The sequence below is a fragment of the Mustela putorius genome, unplaced genomic scaffold (genome assembly GCF_011764305.1).
Source record: "Mustela putorius furo isolate JIRA1106 unplaced genomic scaffold, ASM1176430v1.1 tig00000738_pilon_pilon_pilon, whole genome shotgun sequence".
In the NCBI taxonomy this organism is placed as follows: domain Eukaryota; kingdom Metazoa; phylum Chordata; class Mammalia; order Carnivora; family Mustelidae; genus Mustela; species Mustela putorius.
Window position 1 is genome coordinate 8475671 of NW_025421463.1, and position 7041 is coordinate 8482711.

The following is a 7041-nucleotide window of genomic DNA, read 5'->3' on the forward strand; positions in this document are numbered from 1 at the left end:
CCTCCCTCATGCAGGGCAGGGAGCTCAAATTGCTGGAGAAGGGTGATTGCCCCAGGGATGGGCCAGCCCTGCTCGGAATAAGCATGCTGTGCGGAGGCCCCCCTCACGTGCTTCTGGCAGAAGGGAGATGCTAGAAGGCCTCTCCAGAAGTGCTCAGGGCAGCTTTTGGGGTCATCATGAGCCCATCACTTTCTCAGAGTCCCTGCCCACACTCATGTAGCAACTCAGAGGAGATAAACCGGCGGGGAGCAACAGTTAGAACCAAGCGCTGGTCCCGGACGCACTTGGCTCCCACATCCTACTTCCTACTTCCGCCTCCTGCAAAATGGCGGGTCACCTCCCAGGCCTTCGGGAATTGAGCAAAGACGACACACAGCAGGCTCGGCACATGTCTTGCATGTGGAAGGTAATACACTGGTGTGTTGTTTATTAGTTTTTATATAAGAATCTCCTTTTAGCAGCTTTTACAGGGCAGTTAACATCTTCTCTGAACTCCAGTTTCCTCCTCTGGGACAGAAGACAAGTAAGTCTCACCTCAGAGGTTGTGGCGAGAACGTGGGGTTAATGATGTGAGGTGCCTGGCGCTCGGCCAGAGAGGACAGAGAGCTGGCGGCCACAGTCATTACCCGCTGAGCTCCGAGGTCGCCTTGGAGTTCTTGTCAGCGCACAAGCGAAGCTGAGGGCGGAGAGGAACCAGATTTGCCATCGCTGGCCTGTGCTCAACGAGTACTCATTTCCCATGATTCTTCTCTCTCATGTTTCTTTCTGCAGTAACTGACCTCCCGGTATTGGCCTGGTGTGGTCAGCGTTTGGACTTGGAAGAGGCTATGCTCAAATGACAGGTCCCTATGAATGACATAGGACTCCAAAGACATGTGAATATGGCAGCTCCTACCCTTCTAGGAAATCCTTGGGTTTCCCAAGAAAAAAAAGCAGAGAACCAGAGAGGGTCAGGGTTTCCCATAAGTGTGGGTATGAGGATTGAGATTCCGGAAACTCTGAGTCCCCCACATCCCCGATCAGACTGAAATTCCTCCTTCAAAGTTTTATACCTTGGCCTTTATACCTTTTGAAAATGAAAATGCCTAGGTATATTCTATAAGCTCTTGTAGTTATTCTGTTATCAGGAGGACAGAACTGGCTTTGAAAGTCCCGAGTATACCAAGGACTGCAGAAAACTATGAAGCAAAGAATTAGTTCTGAAAATAGAACCTGACCCTTGGAATTCTAGAACAAGTGCTAAATGTAAAGGTGGGCAGAAATGAATTCAAATACAAGCCAGTACACAATTAGTTGTGTGAACTTGGACAAGTCCCTTAACCTTTCTGAACCCCAAATTTCTTTTTTTTTTTAAGATTTTATTTATTTATTTGACAGAGAGAAATCACAAGTAGATGGAGAGGCAGGCAGAGAGTGAGAGGGAGGGAAGCAGGCTCCCTGCTGAGCAGAGAGCCCGATGCGGGACTCGATCCCAGGACCCTGAGATCATGACCTGAGCCGAAGGCAGCGGCTTAACCCACTGAGCCACCCAGGCGCCCCACCCCACCCCAAATTTCTTCTATGTAAAATCTGAGTGACAATACTAAAGCTCCCTCCTTACTTTAAAATCCACTACCAAATGAACTAATGGACAGAAAATGTTTCATAGTCAATTTCCCACTAGAGAGTGGGTGGCGAATTACAAAGACTCCGTTCCCAGAGAAACCCAACTCTAACTAACTGAAGCTGTATAAAGGAATTTTGGCTTCTGTAATTAAAGACCAGAGATGGAAAGGCTTCAGGCTTAGCTGGATCCAGGAAATGAAACCATATTTTCCTGGCTATCTCACCAATCCCTCCTTTCCATAGGAGATTTTTCTTTTGCATATAATTTCTTTCTTAGGGTGAGGGAAGATGACCCCAGCTGCATTTCCTTCTAGTTTGACAACTCCATGGCAAAAGAGAACTCCCCCCCCACACACACACACACCTTATCAATCCCAGGGAAAACTTGAAAAGGCACTGTTCTGATCATGGGCTTCCTTGGACCAATCACTGTTCTTGCAAAATGGAATGTAGTGATGGACGGGTCTGAGTTATCTACGTAACTCATAACTAGGGGTGGGTGGGCTTTTTCTCCCTCCCAGCCCCTTGAAACCTACACATCTGGGGGAGGGGAGCAGGTGTGAAGGTTCTGGATAGTTGCAAATCGGAGCTGGCCAGGCTGGGTCTCTGCAGAAGTCCCCAGTTCTCTCATGAGAAGAGAGAAGGTCAAATGAGCTTGGGCTGCCATATGGTCCTTCAAGCACTTGGGGAATAATGGAGGCAGTATCCTCTGTGTGCCGTGTTTTCTGTATGCCTGCCACGTTTTCAACATTTTGTAATATTTGAGAAATTTCCATCTCCCCATGGAGGAGGTGGGACCCAGGAACAAGTCTTCCTTGAAGCCAAGGCACCTGGGCATGACCCGGCTCCACCAATCCGATGCCCAGGGGAGACTATAAGGAAGTGAGAACCCAGAAAAGGAGGCTCAGTGTAGGGATGGCGGCTATAGGCCTACAGTCTTGGGCAAGTTCTTGGTAAAGAAATGTCCTAGCAGAGCGACAGCATGCTGGTGTTTTGCTCATCCAGCTGTTTCCATGCATTGATCCTGGAGGCACAGCCTCCAGCCAGGTCCACCAGCCCTTCAACCCATCCTCTGAGTTAATATCCTTTTAAGAAGCTCCTTTTCTGCTTAGTCAGCCAGCTTGTTTGTGTTTCTCTTACTTGCAAGGAAAAGCCCTGACTAATGGCACTCTAACACCGCCCCTGCCCTGCCACCAGCAGATAGCAGGTGGGAGAGGTCTCCCGGGCAGCCAGTTTCCCCCACTTGTCGGAGAAGACTCAGCAGGGACCAGAGGAGCAGGGAAGCTTACAGCAGACCAGCGAGATGCTGTCAAATCGTCTGCAAGGATTTTCAGGATCTTGAACCAAGTTCCTAGGGAGAGGACAGCTGACATGATGACAAAAGTCAGTCTGATGAAAAAGCAATACAGCTGGTCATACATGGATGACCTAGTACTTAGTTATGTGTGTGTGTGTGTGTGTGTGTGTGTGTGTATTTATTCCTACGGGGGCAAATTTCACATAACATAAAATTAGCCGTTTTTAAGATGTGCAATTCAGTGGCATTCAGTACATTCACAATGTTGGATGATCACCCTCTGGGTCTAGTTCCAAAACACTTCCATCACCCACCAAAGGACACCCTGGTGCCCGTTAAGCAGTCTCTCCCTATTTCTCCCTTCCACCTGGTCCCCAGCAACCACTCATCTGTTTTCAGCCTCTGCAGATTCACCCCTTCCGGATGTTTCATAGAAACGGAAACATATAATACATGACATTTGCGTCTGGCCGCTTTCACTTAGCAGAAGGTGTTTCAGGTTCATCCACATGTAGCAGGGGTCAGTTTCCATTCCTTCTCGTGGCTGAATCGGAGGCCACTGTAGGGTGGGCCACATTTTCCCCATTCATCAGTGTATGGACATCAGGGTGGCGATGAGGAGCACGGCCCTCGCCCTGGGAGCCCAAGGAAGGATGAGGGCTGGGTGGACTGTCGGAACCCAAAGAGGAAGCAGCAGCGACCAGACCTGAGACACAGCAACACTCCTCATCCTGGAACAGAGAGAGAGCGGTAGAGTCTGGGAGTCTCCCAGTGGGCTCTGGGGGTGATCAAAGAACACAAAACAGAAGCCAGGAGGGAGAAGAGGTCTGTTGTGGCTGAGAAGCTCCCGTAAGAGTCTCTGGGATCTCTGCAGAAACAGCTGGTCTGAAGGGGAATTTCAGTCATTTGGCCAGAGACCAGTGCAGCCCTCAGTAGAGTTCTGGAGGCAAACACCAGGTCTTGAATCCTGACTCTTACTCGCCAGCCCTGGAACACTGGGGCGGTCATTCACCTTCCCAGATCTCAATTCCTCTTCTGTAAGTGGGGCTAATAAGCACCTCTCCTTCACAAGGTCGCGGTCACAAGGTCGCCGTGAGGACCAGCTGGATGATGTAAGGAAAGCACGATACCAGACACCCGAGAATCTCTTGCTGCAAGGTAGTTATTACTCTTATTTTTATGGCTGGGCTAGTGTTATTGCGTCTCTGTTGTACCCTGAAGTAGGTGTAAGTTGTTAAAAGGGTGTAGTAGGTGTGAATCAACCTAGCCCATAAACTGGGCAGCGCAAAATGTCTCTTCCTTCAGTTTTCAATGTCAGAACTGAATTTCTTTATGGATCCTCCATTCCCTTTGATGATGGAAACTTACCTGAGTCAATCTGGGGGTTTGCAACTCTCCCTGGGGGTGGCGGCTGGCCTCTGGAGGGGACTTCCGTCGAACCAAGTCTTAAGGAGGGGTGTCATCTGTCTGGTCCTCGGTCCTCGGTCAGTTGGCGTTCACCTGGACAAACAGAACCACGGAGACACAAGGCATCAGCTTATGCAATCGTGGGAGCTGGCCTTGCGAGGGGGTGAGACCCCCAGGGAGCGCACCTTGTGGGAGGGTGGAGAGGAACAAATTAATGCAAGGGAAGGTAGGAATAGGCGCGTAACTCTCCTGGGTTCCTACTTTGGTGACTTAACACAGTGCTTACCAGCACGAACCCCTGTGATGTTGTCCACTCCGTCCCCCCACCCCCGCACGCTCACCAAGTCAACACGCAAGTAAAGTTGCGCGCGCGCGCCCCCGAGGAAGCGAAGGGAATAACACACGGGAAATAACCGCTTGGGACGCGGGCAGCTTCGCGGTGGCACGGAGAGCAGCACCCGGGAGAGGTGCTCTTCTCCCCTCACCTCGGAAGACTCCTGGCCAGCTCCGCCGAGGGGCTACCGCAGCGCGCGAGAGGCGCGTGGAAGAGCGCCGCGTCCGCGCCCAGGCGCGACGGAGCCGGCAGCCGCGCGCCTCCAGGGGGCGCCACTGAGCTTCGCTGCGCCCCGGGCGGGCGGGACTCGGGCGCGCTCTTGGAAAACACAGCATTTCCTGTAGCCGGCTGGGTGGGGACCTCGACAGTCCGTGACTCAGGGTGTGACTGTGGCCGTGATTTCATCTGGCCTGCCAGCCTGGAGGACGCCAGTCACGTGGCCCTGCCTGGTTTCCCGGGGGAGGGGGGGGGGGGGGGGGTGCTGTGCATTCCTTGGAGCCGGGCTGCGGTTACCTCCACCCCGCCTCACTCTCCTCCCCGAATAAGCCCGGGTTTAGATTTAGGCTGGAGGATGCCAGTCTTCCTCTTGCTTGTTGGAGCGGAGGGAGCTTTATTTAGCCTCTGATGGGAAAGTGCGTGATGGGAAAGCAGCCCTTGGGAGGTCTGTAGGGTCCGTGCCTGCTGATCCAGACTGGACATCACCCGGCCTGGCCTTCTGCTGTGTGAGGGTGACTGACACTGGCCACGGGACGCTGGAGGGGAAGGAGAGGATCAGGATAAAAAGTGGCACCTCGTGGGGCTTTGTTACAAATTCTTCCCTTTACCAACCCCCCAGCCAGCACTTCTGGACGAGGCTGGGGCTCTCAGAGTGCAGAGTCCTGCCTGGGAAGTCAAGAGGCAGCCTTTGTCCCCTGAGCCCTCAGGCCCCTCAAGGACTTCACCAGTGCCTCTCACACTTCAGGCCCCCTCCATGCTTGAAAAGAGGCAGGCTGGGGTCAGGGAAGGAGCTTGCATTTTGGAAACAAGTAGGCCTGAGGCCTGGGCTGCACTCTTGTTTCTGTTAATACCATCTTGGCCCTGGTTACATTTTTAAAGTCTGTGAGCCTCAGTTTTCTCATCTGTAAGATGGGCATTGTAATATCCACTTCCTAGGATTTTTTTTTTTTAATTAAGGTTTTATTTATTTATTTGAGAGACAGAGAGAGAGCAGAAGCAAGGGGAGCAGAGAGAGAAGCAGGCTCCCCACTGAGCTGGGAGCCTGATGAGGGGCTCGAACCCAGGACCCAGGGATCTTGACCTGAGTTGAAGGCAGATGCTTAACCAACTGAGCCACCCAAGTGTCCCCCACCTCTGAGGATTAAAGAAGGTGTGTGAGAAGTGCCTAGCACAGTGCCCAGCATGTGGCATATACAGTCAATAAATAATGGTCAAATAAATAAATAATTTTATAAATTATTATAAATTTATAAATATTACTTATTTAACTCATAATATATATATTTATACATAAATTAAGTAGCCAATCAATGAAAATTCTAGATAGATAGAACCTCAAGGTCATAGACCCATAGAACCGGAAATACCTCAGAGCTTATGCCCCAACCCCTTCATATGAGATGTTTAGGGTTTTCCCAGATCCATTAAGCATTGAGGAGTGTTAACAATCTGGACTACTGGGCCAAGTCACTTGGTCCAGCTCTTGCCCTGATACCAACTAGGTGTGTGATTTTGGGCAACTTACTTAATCTCTGTGCCTCAGTTTCCTCATGTGTAAAATGGGGATCATGGTGTCCCTGTTATAGGTTGCTGGAAAGATTAATGAGAGAAAACCTGAAAAATACTTAGTTCATTATACAGTAAGGGCTCAGCAAATGCTAGGTGTTGTAGCAGGTACCATCAAGGAACATGTCAGCCACAGATCATCTCCAAAGATTAGTGGTGTTCAAAGTTCTTTTTCCAAACAAAACCTTCAGTAGATGTCACATCATTCATTTGTTCATTCATTCGTTTGTTCAACCAATAAATAATGAACATCTACTAGGGCCAGGCTTCATTCTAGATGTTGGAGATACAGATCTCAAGGATCTCTTTTCTCAGAGAACATGCATGCTACGGAAGGGAAGCATAAAATACACAAACAAGGCTAAGCAGAAGAGTGAGGCAGGTACTTCTACAGTTTGGTGACTTGATTCCTGTTAAGGGGCCAGGAGTTTCACTCAACATTGCTTTTGCATCCTTGCATAAGTCAATAGTGTTTTTATTTTTTTAAAAGATTTTATTTATTTATTTGACAGACAGAGATCACAAGTAGACAGAGAGGCAGGCAGAGAGAGGGGGGAAGCAGACTCCCTGCTGAGCAGAGAGCCCGATGTGGGACTCCATCCCAGGACCCTGGGAT

At 50.2% G+C, this 7041-nt stretch overlaps 1 long non-coding RNA gene across 1 annotated transcript; it reads right to left on the reverse strand.

Annotated features, from left to right (window-relative positions):
* Positions 1-1484: 1484 nt before the first annotated feature.
* On the reverse strand, positions 1485-5010 carry LOC101690041. The gene is made up of 3 exons (XR_198773.3): positions 4795-5010; positions 4271-4402; positions 1485-3633 (listed from the first exon to the last, which is right to left on the reverse strand). It is a non-coding gene; the product is annotated as an uncharacterized LOC101690041 (long non-coding RNA).
* Positions 5011-7041: the final 2031 nt, after the last annotated feature.